We start from the raw sequence: 10,964 nt of genomic DNA, 5'->3' as shown, positions 1-10,964 counted from the left end.
AAAGTACTAGCATTCTCACTGAGAATAACCCAAACTTGCCAGATAACAAAGTACTAATAGTAGTCGTCCTTCTCCTCCACCAACCCAAACCCCTTCCATCTAACCTTAAGCCCCCATCCTCAATTCTGGCAATGCACCGTGGCCTCTACTTGGCGCTTGCTTGCGCTTTGCTTGTGGATGGTGGTGGTGGCGTACCGGTGCAGCTTGCCCCATAGAAGGGCTTCGTGTGGAAGGTGACACTGGCGGAGTATCCGGTTTGCGCGCAGCCGAGGTGGACCTTTCCCCTAGCTCCAGCCATGGCACCGTGAGGATGGAGCGAGCGTAGGCGCTCGGCAGAGTGAACGTGTACTCCTCCCCACAGTCCAGCAGCTGTAGGACTCCTGCGCACGCGCACAAGCACATATATAAGCGTCCGCACACGAGTACACGCGAGGGAATGCTCACGATTGTACACATGTGCATACGCACGCGCAGACACTTGCACACAAAGATCCCCTATACATCCTTTAGCAGATTGCTGGGGCAAGTCCTGTTAGTGAGCACCTTATGAAGGCCGGCACGAAACAGGAGGGGGTGACTGGCCATGTACTCACCACCCAAGACCGGTTTCAGAATATTCGTGGATGATGTTGGCCGTGAGTGGGAATTTAACGTGGGTCACCAGATCTTTAGCACAGTGCACTATCCACTGCGCTACTAATCCCCACTCGCACGCAAAGACACGCGTGCGCACACAAGTACACAGTCATGCAAAGATAAAGTGCTGTTTGCGAGCACCTCTGAAAGCCGCCACGGCACACGAAGAGGTGGGTGGCCAGCATCACGCCAAACCACCTTCATCTTCCGAGTGGCAATGTTTACACATTGCACCAGATACTCATTTGAGGCTAAATCGACCTAGGGGAGGCTCAAACCGGTTCAGATAATCGTCACCGATGTTGGCCGTGAGCGAGAATCAGACTTGGGTCACCGGGATCATAGCGCAGCGCGCTAATCGCTACACTACCGTGCACTACAACAACCGTGCACTACAACAACAACCGCCATTCGCCACTAAGTGGCGGTGACGTCACCACGACGCTTGTGCCAGGCTATGTGCACGTTAGGCCACGTGAAGTGTCGAACGCCCACTGGCAGGTCACAGGGCAGACCCAGGTGACACGGGTTGACTGACAGAGATGACTGGCTGATGCACCACCTGTGCCCCCTACTGTGCCAACTTGCTGTGCTTTAGCCACCCGGCGCTCCGCTCATTGTTGTGAGCGTCGCTCCTCCCCCTCCGTTGTTGTTGGAGGGCGACTGCCTCCAACTGCCCAGTAGCATCCTTCACGAGCCTCCTCCACAGAGGCCGATCTTGACACCGCTGGTACCAGTCATCGGCAAGTCCACTCAGCTCCACATCCTCCTGTACCACATCACTCCATCTCTTCTCTAGCCCGTGCCGCGCCCGTTTAGCCCCCTCGATCCGGCCGAACAAAAGCTGTTTAGGCATGCGGTGGCTGGGTATGCGGGCTACATGACCCAGCCAACGCAGCCTTGCCTGCCGGAGGAGCTCACCTATGGGACTTTGTCCAGATCTTTCAAGGATTTGTGAGCTCCTCACACAATCCAGCCTGGTTAAGCCCATCGTAGGCAGGCCAGCCTAAATGTTTCTAACCGGCGAAGATGTTCCATTAGGGGGGTCCACGTTTCGCAAGCGTAGAGAAGGGAGGGAATGACTGTGGCCGAGAAGACCTGAAGTTTCGTGCGGAGCGACAGACCAGTAGCTTCCACACAGCGTTATGCAACCGATGAAAAGATAATGCCGCTCGACTGATTCGGAGTGAGACCTCTGCTGTCAAACCGGAGCCGGTCATGAGCACACTGCCCAGGTATGGGAAACTCTCCACTCTCTCCACAACTGCCCTATCACCAATTGGGAGTTGTGGGGTGGAGTGTCCGATGGTACAAAATACCCAGGCAGGTGCTTAGTTTTGGTGGGGCTGATGGTAAGCCCCACCTCTTAGTGGCAAGCTCCAGGTTCAGCAGCAGCGCCTCCAACTCCTCCTCTGAGTGAGCTGCAATTACCAGATCATCGGCTACATGGTTGAGCAATAGGGAGCCATCCCTTGACCGCACCCAGGCATCGATCAGCCTCCCATTGTATCTGTACCAGATGGAAATTCCTCCGGTACAGCTATTGAAGGCTTCACGAACTACGTGGTCAAAATAGATGTTAAATAATGTGGGAGCCAGAGGACATCCCTGTCGCACCCCAAGTGAACAGAGAATGGCTCTGACTCCTGGCCACGTAGTTTTACCCGGGCCCGCTCACCATCATGAAGGTCCTTAATGATCGTGAGCAGAGGGTCAGGAACTCCGAAAGCACGAAGAACAACCAGAGCCCAGGCCTACTGATGGTATCATAGGCCTTGACCAGGTCAATAAAGCAGAGATGTAGGTCTTGTTGGAATTCCCTACACCTCTGCTGTAGCAGACGGACAGAAAATATGGTATCTGTGCAGGACCGCCCTTTCCTGAAACCACATTGGGGCTCCGCAAGCCTCTCCTCAGCGTGCCTGGCAAGGCGATGTTGAATAATCCTTGCCAGGACCTTTCCCGGCACACTGAGGAGTGAGATGCCCCTTAGTTGTTACAGTCTGTGCAGTCCCCCTTCTTAAAGAGGGGGACCACCAGGGCATCCTTCCAATCCTGCGGAACCCGTCCAGTGGTCCAGACTGTTGTTATGATGTCATGTAGGGCAGTCTGTGCACAAACGCCACCCTCCCTCAGCATTTCGCTTGGGAGATCATCTCTGCCCGGTGCCTTTCCTGGTCTCAGACTCTGGATCGCCTTCAGTCCCACCATCTGTCATAGCGTAGGGCCTTGAAGCCGCGACCTAGATCCGGGTGTCAGGCACGCACCTGCCGCTCAATTAACACACGCTATTACGACACACGGGGAGTGAGCATCCAAAAGGCTTGACCCCCTACGAATGTCAGTTCCTCGGAAGTGACGATCTTTCGGGAGAGGATCCTGTAAAGCCCCGCAGAAAATAGACTCGCTTCCTCAAACTAGGAACTGGATCCCTTCCCATCATTCAATTAGCTTCCCATTAAATCCAATGAAATATCCTTCTGCCCGAGTCGCGCGAGTATAGTTTTAGAGGCTTTATTCTTGTTTAGGGCAGCTCGTAGGTAACATAAGGCGAAGCGTTATTCAACCCGAGACCCGGCTTGGCTGATCAGGTATGCCCTCATATTCTTTAAGAATTGAAAGGATTTGCGGCTGCTAGACGCGCCACCACATTTTGCGACACGACGACCAAGCCACCGTCTTCAGACTTAATAGGAGCTGAGCATAAATATGTGCCGGCATTTGCAGGCTATGTAGGGATTTGCGCAATTTCCGAACCATACGTGGCTTAGTACTAGGAATCCACTCGCATCACAATCCTACAGCGCCCTTTTCGCTCGAAGTGTCTTGTAAGTGCCAGCTTTTTCTCCACGACGCTCCAAGCCGTCGTATTGAGCATGTGTCACCGTCACATGTTCGGAATATTGAGTCTATCGCCGTCCCTACGTTGTGCATCTCCCACGACCGTACCTACTCGGTCTCCTCATATCTTTGTGCTAGACCATGTCCTGTTGGTGAATCATGTTCCGAGTGATATTCTGAAAGAACTCTAGTCCGTCGTGCCGGAGTCTGTGAACAGTAACTCCATTTAGGTCGATATAAATGATCCGTCCGTGACACAATAGCTCCTGGTCGTACGGATTGGTCTCTCTAATGGGTATAACTGCTCCCCGCCCTTGAAAGAATAGCTTGCGTCTGGTGCCCCTCCCACTTAGTATATAAGGACTATACTTGGTTCCCCCCACCACGGCAGCATGGGATGGTGATTAGACACTCTCCGGGGCCCCGAGACTCTATTTGCCCCGTGCTGCGATTAGGTGGTCGTGAATGGGCAAGCGATCCGCGGATCTTTGGCATAGCGGGGCAGACCGCACAGAGCTGACCACTGCAACTTAATAATGAGCAGTCCCTCTAATAGTGCTACAGAGAGGAGCGTTATGACGTCATCACAGGTTCGTTCCAGGGTGGCATCTCTAAGAGGCACTCTATGACAAGAGCCGTCAGTCAAGTGGCGTTAGAACCCCTAGTCCGACCACTAAGTAGGGTTATCACTCGATAGGGATTGAATAGAATTCAGTATTTTCCTGATACCCTAGGACTGTCTACTGACAATGAACTGTCAATTTGGGAACGGATAAGACCCTACACGAACTAGCCGTATCATGGAAGTTCTATACTGTCCGCGGATTTGGACACAAAGCCAGACGTGTTCATTATAGCGCAGGCCTGTTTGGCGATTGGGGGTAGTTTACCACTTCTAAGGCAAAAAAGAACATAGCACCTTGGCGGTATGACTGCTCCTTGTTAGCATATTATTAGTCGGAAAATTATTAAAGTCAGTTGTTATTCGGAACTTCCGTCTTACACCCTAGCGAGATGCGACATATTTTAATCCTACGGCAAAGTTCCTGACGCTCTCATCCGGACACGCTGTAAATGGTTGAATGGATTAAAGGTGGCAGGCGAGTGAGTTTCGCCCACATTTGTGCGGCTTATGTACTTAACAAATCAGGACTGAAGTTCCCGAATCGGATCTCTAATACAACGCTCAACTTCTTTCGCGATGAGGATGAGTAAATGGTCGGCTCCAGGAGATCAAGCTACTTGCTAACGAATCGAGCCGGGCAAGCCTTAGAGACATCAAACAGTTTTCCTTGAACTCCGCTCACGCAGGGTACCGTCGTCTCCACAGTGGCCGACATTAAATTTAAGAAGCTACCTACCATCAGGAGGGGGTTTAATGATACCAAAACGTGATCAGTCCCCCTTTGTGGGAAAAAGACGATTCTAACCAGGGTCATACTCAATCTTTATGCAAGAGGCTCGGTATCACATTCCGCGGGATACGATAAAGGGGTACTCTGACGGTACGGGAGGAACTGTCGAGAGTTCTTGCGGAATAGTCCCCCCTACTCTAATCACCATGCTCCCTTCGAACCGCGTGACAGGCCTCATAAGGTAGAGCGTAACGTGGTTAACACGCAGTATTACTACGACTCAGGGCAGGGGTTGGAATTTTCTAGTAGGCTCTATAGTTCCAATATGTTCGTCGCAATATGTTGTTTAACTAAGGCAACAACGACAACAGCTCACTGGTGACCACTAGGTATCCGGTAACCACAACGTACTTATTAGATTGGCTACCGTCAGCGGGTCTTAGCGTTGGTTCTACGATCTCTTGGCACCCTCTGCTAAATTTGGACACAGACCTAAGCACTCATGACGCTTCAAACCTGTGTCAGCCCACCCGAGATTATTTAGACCTTCCAGGACCTCGACAGAAGGGGATCTAGTCGGTGTGCGTATGCAAACCCGAACTGTACGGTCTGCGAACTACTTCGGACTGATCAACCATCACGTCTCGACGGTTACTGGCAGACGTTCAGTTATATGGGAGAAATTTAGCCCATGGAGGCTATCTCACCCACTAATGGCGTGTGATACGAGATTTAGCCCGCCAGACTCGGAGCTCGTGTCTCATCGTCTTCAAGGTTCTGGGGCACCGTTAATCATCCAGCCGCCCAAACAGGTGGTCACGTCATTGTGTCGGTCCATCAGTGAGAGACAAAAAGCTGTGTTCACCCCACCGTTCCGTTTAAGAGGGGTGCAAGGATTGGTACCGACTATTAGTTCATTAGTTTGTACACAAGTTAGCCGCGCACGCTGGTACGGGTCTTATCGCAGGGCTCTTCGTATGACCGAGTAAACGCGTCCATAATCGACTCGGCTTTATCATGTGGAGAGCAGGAACATTAAATTTAGTAGTTTGCTCGAGCTGTTTCGGCACGTTTGAGCCTATAAGTCATGAAGATCATACTGAACGGTGGAAAGTCTTCTCTCTGTCAGGGTGTCTCCAATCATAAAACACGCTATGTCATGCAGGACCCTGTTTCACGGATCTAGCAGTGTGAGGTATTGTACGTCGCACGGGCACTGGCATATGTTTGGCAAGTGTTCGCCTGCTGAACGACCTTTCGGCATATTTTATACGTGCACAATATGGCCTGCGAATTCAAGCTCAGTTTCCGTCGAACAACATGCGCCCCAGTTGCGTGACGTTCGCTTGATAGAAATCGAAGAATCAGGCGGCCAACTATACGTGACAACATATTTATTAGAGCAACAGGATTTAAGCTTCCAACGTACATACTGTTTGCACTGTGCTTCTCGCCAAGCCAGTTCACCACATTAAACACGGATTATACGACGTCCTCGAGCACTTCTTCATGCGATATCGCAAGATTGCGCATCCATGTGAGTCCTAGCTTCTTGGCTTCTAAATAAACGGGCACCACGATACATAGGCCCTGCTGATAGGCCAGGTGAGCCATTAGAAGCTCGCGATCATCCCACCGCGCCCCGCCCGGCCCCACTGGTGAAGCTACGCCTCTCGGGCGTACTTTGGAAGGCCTTTTAGATTGAAGTTCGAATTCCAACTTTGCATGGTAATACGGGGGTCCGTTGAACATTACCTAACTGAACCTTATGGCTTCGATGATGCACCTCGTATGAGCGGTTTCGCTAGGGTGACCCAGCGACTCTTAGTCTATACAATTAGGTCGGAACGACATACGAAGTAGTGCCGAGTAGAATGCGGTTTGTGACGTTCTCCCATGGAGAAGAGATCGCGTCCCGATTCCTCACCAGAGACGGGAGAAACTACTTCCAGGCGAAGAAGGGATCCCTCAATACGCCCGATCGACCCGCGACCAGGGTGGAGGTAATACTTAGGAATCCTGTGTCACGACTTATGTGCCAACGTTCTTTTTTATAAGGGCTTGGCACCCCGATCCTAGCTTGTGAAAGAACGAATATTCATCACGCGGCGACACCGGGTCCATGTCTAGAGCGCGGCGATGAGCCTTGCGGATTGTAATAGCACCGGTCTTGATCGTGCTTATGATAAACTCACCTTTGTAGTTCATATTCCCTTTGTGTCCTTGATTATAATCTGGAGTAGTTAGCTCCAGTTGACGGGTATACGGGTTAGGTCTTACCCCAAATTCTGATGCCATCCGGAGCCTACGGAACGTATCTGTTTCATCGGATTTCGAGCTTTGATAAATCACAGACTACGGTAGACGTCCAAATGAGCTTTAAGGCTTAGCGCAATAATGAGCTGGAGGTTCCGGACTAAAAGACAGCCCGGACTTATGGATGGACTTGATGGCATGATCATGATGTTTTTCAAAAATCGTAAAAAGAGTTGCGGGAAGCTGATAGGGAACCTTTAGACCCCCCGACCGTTTTCCTGCTGTACTCTATTTTTATCCAAAGTCGTTCCCCCGGGCCATCCGTGCTGGAACAGCCGCGCAGTTGGTGATAAGTGCACTGACTTAGGATCCCATTCGCCTAAACTACGCTAGCCTGGCGGACCACCTTACGAGCTCGTCATGTCGTGAGTGTCTTATCTAATTCATGTAGATCCGGTCTACAAGTACGGCTCCTGGTATAGATCTTGAGCGCGGTTGTCGACTGCTGTAGTCGGTCACGTTCAACGCAATGCGATGTTCCTTATTCCGAATCAGTCCAGTTTTTGTTCTTTGGTATACGATAATTGCCGAATCTTTGCGATGCCGTCAATAGTGGAATATGTAAGCAAAACATGACTTATCCCCTCAACCCTGGGCATAGTGCGACTCAGTTTGTGTATGACTAGTCTGGTGTTGTGCGTGTCACGGCCAGGAATTAGGGTAAGTGTGATCGCATGTTACTGCCTGTTCCGCCTAAGTACACAAAATTAGGCAGCTTTTCTTAACTTCCAAGGGTTTCTCTCGTAAGGACAGCCGTCGGCGAAAAACATATATGTGTGACTTGGATTGATGCTGCTCTTGCTATCTATGATACTCGACCGGCTGCTTCCTACAGTACGCATTTGGATGCAGTTTATTCCTGAAAGGGGACATGCAGGTTTCGCATTAGTCTCATCCCAAAGATAGGCGAAATCGAGTATACTTTATCCTCCCCTCATGGTCCGAAGTGCTGCCTGGCGCCGAGAGTGTTATTCACAGGATTGATTAGATATTTCCGACCACGGTCATAAGTCCTTCGAATTTATGCCGGCTTCGAGTCCCAACGATGAGCCGGCCCGAGTGACGGGGTCACGAGGCCCAAATGCCGTCGTCTGCTATACCGCCCTTCGTGGCTCGACAGAGGAATGACGACGTCAACAGTGTAGGGACCACTCTTCTTCGGCCCACGGAGACCGGCATAAATCTGGCATCATTACCGCTAGGAGACTATAGGTTAGCTCCCCAACGGCTAAAATTTCGCGTATTTATGTTTGTATAATCTTATTTCTTAGGTTAAATTTCTCTACTTTCTGTTGGTAGTTCGCACTTGTCAAGGTTCCGTTTTACTACTTGATTCGCCCGGTTGGTTTTTGCGTCTCGATAGTGACCAGGTGTCTCCGTTCTGTGCATTTTTATCTGTACATCGTCACTCGGTGTTAAGAAAGCTAGGATAGAACCACCGACGATCAGTTCACTACCCGCGCGTCGCAAGAGGTCTCATTGGATCAGCATTGTTTTCGAGGGGATCGATCATGAAGCGATGGGGGTCCCCTTTAGCGATGTTCTCATTGGGAGCCCGATTCTGCGCAGTTGCTGTTTTCAACAAAATCAGTTTGCTGACATCCTCAAACAGGCGGTAATTTCCGCCGAAAAGCTGCCCTTTGCAACAGTCGGGATAAAGAGAACCAAAATGTTAAGAAAGTCAAAGTGTCATGGAGGCCTGAATTCAATGGACATAATTCCATGTTACCGGCACTTGCAGGTGATAATCGCATTTACATATATTGGGCGAATCCCAGACGGCTCAAGCGGGCGTCCCTGCCGTAACAAGCTCCTAGACAGACCCCACTCGTGGGCTCGATTACCACTGATGCGTCCCGGTAATAATGCAACATCCGTGCTTAATATTCATCCATCTTGCATCATATGCTTCCCTTGACGAAATACTCAAGTAAGGTTTCGCATGTTCTGCTGTGAAAGGTGCATTCGCATTCAATCTAACGCCAAGTATATAAGACATCAGACCAACTAATGAAGCCTATGCCCGGGACTCAATGACACCGAATCATAGATCCCCTTCAATGAGCGTATGTTCAGGAGTGACCGATGCCGGTGTCGGACTAATCGATCCTTTCACCGAGTTATTCCAACGCCTATCCGCCGTCCGATCCCTAGATGCAGCTTTTAGCAGCGTTGCCTCGGTAGACCTGTAGGTCACCCAGGGTAGAACAGTTAACCGTTACGTTCGTAACCGAAGGTGAGGCTCGGGTGGCCGAGCAACGTCTGGAGCTGCTTAGTCACCAGGCGTTAGCAGTTGGAATTTGCGGTGGAACAGGGCTAGTGGTGTCGCCCGTCGCGCACGGCGGAGCATGCACTCTACTCATTAGAGGATCACGTACTATGAGGTGTCTTCCACGTGGGCTTGGGCTTCGCTACGTACCTTAGTGACGACCATGCTCCGGGCACTCATACCTCACACTCAGGTGGTACTTATCGTGACGCGGTTAAACTGGTTACAGCGCTGATGTTATTCGTAACATTGAAGACTCAGGAAAACAGCAACCTGGCACGGCCGACGTTCTCAAGACTTTACGCCAGGACAAACGTTACAGAGTGCCCTGACTCTAACCCGTGAGACCGTCCAGAGAATATGAACTATGGGGGGGCCATGAACCCGTGTCGGAAATCGGGTCCCAATGCCCGATAGGGCGAGGACCGCTAATTGTTGCGTCATCCTTGCTGAGTGTCCGGGTTGTGGCCGGTGGCGGCGTGCACATTGAGATCAGCACTTATGAACTTGCGGATTCTGCGTGTGAATGTTACATATAACTGGAAGGGCATGCCGTCAGAGTGAGTCCCACATTCTGAGCTAGTTGTAGGATAGTTGCTTGTAGCCATTTTGCCTCCAGGTCTACTCGCGTTTCGGGCTAAACAATACAATTCTTATAGATTTTATCGTTTCCTGACCGCACAGGGCAACGGTTATATGATACCGCGGCACAGCCTGTAGTTGGACTCCCAAGATATACGCGGTCTAAGAACGTACTAGCGAGGGGGAACAGATTTGATCTACCAGAGCGGTCCCCACTTGTCTCATGGTCACACCTGTAGCCCTTACCTAGTGTGGCGAGCGTCGTGCTCCTCCGAACGTCGCCTTGGAGGGCAAGCTGAGGAGCGGATGGCTCGTGTTTCTTGAATCCCTCGCATTTGCCTCCAACTCGAAGCCGCTCGAACACCAGCGTTAGGCGGCATAAAACTGAGCCACGACGACCGCTTGTAACCGTTCTCGACTCCTATACTTAGAAAATGCTGTACTTAATGACGACTCGTCTTAGTTGTACATAACTCAGCGAGGTGCATCACTGAAAATAATTGGGTAATACGCAGCTTGTACAAGAAAGTGCCGACTGTGAGGCTTATCAGGTGCCAAGCGCAGCAACCGACTCGGGATTTGGATAGATGTTTTCCTCCCTAGCGCTTTTTATAATACAAGGAACTCCGTTCCGCATACGGAAATTACCGTCTAGGAATGTTGGATCGCATTGCCACTACCTACTCGCCCACTGTCGAAAACGCAAGTGGTTTACTACCCAGATTGCCAGATCGGTTTCATTACCGACTAGCATAGAACGCCGGACGACTGCGCCCAAAATACACATCAAACGGAGCGAATAGCACCCCTATGCTTACCGCACTCGAAATAAACTTGGTCTGTTGACCTCATAAATTTCCTAATACTGTACCTCTTTCTCCGATGACGCGTTGTGTCTGGAGAGCGTAAATTTATGGCGTTAATAACCTCTTGTTAATAGGTATTGCTGGATAACCTACGATCAG

The sequence above is a fragment of the Callorhinchus milii genome, unplaced genomic scaffold (genome assembly GCF_018977255.1).
Source record: "Callorhinchus milii isolate IMCB2004 unplaced genomic scaffold, IMCB_Cmil_1.0 Scaffold419, whole genome shotgun sequence".
NCBI classification, from domain to species: domain Eukaryota; kingdom Metazoa; phylum Chordata; class Chondrichthyes; order Chimaeriformes; family Callorhinchidae; genus Callorhinchus; species Callorhinchus milii.
The sequence above is the reverse complement of the archived record's forward strand: the minus strand, read 5'-3'. Positions refer to the sequence as shown.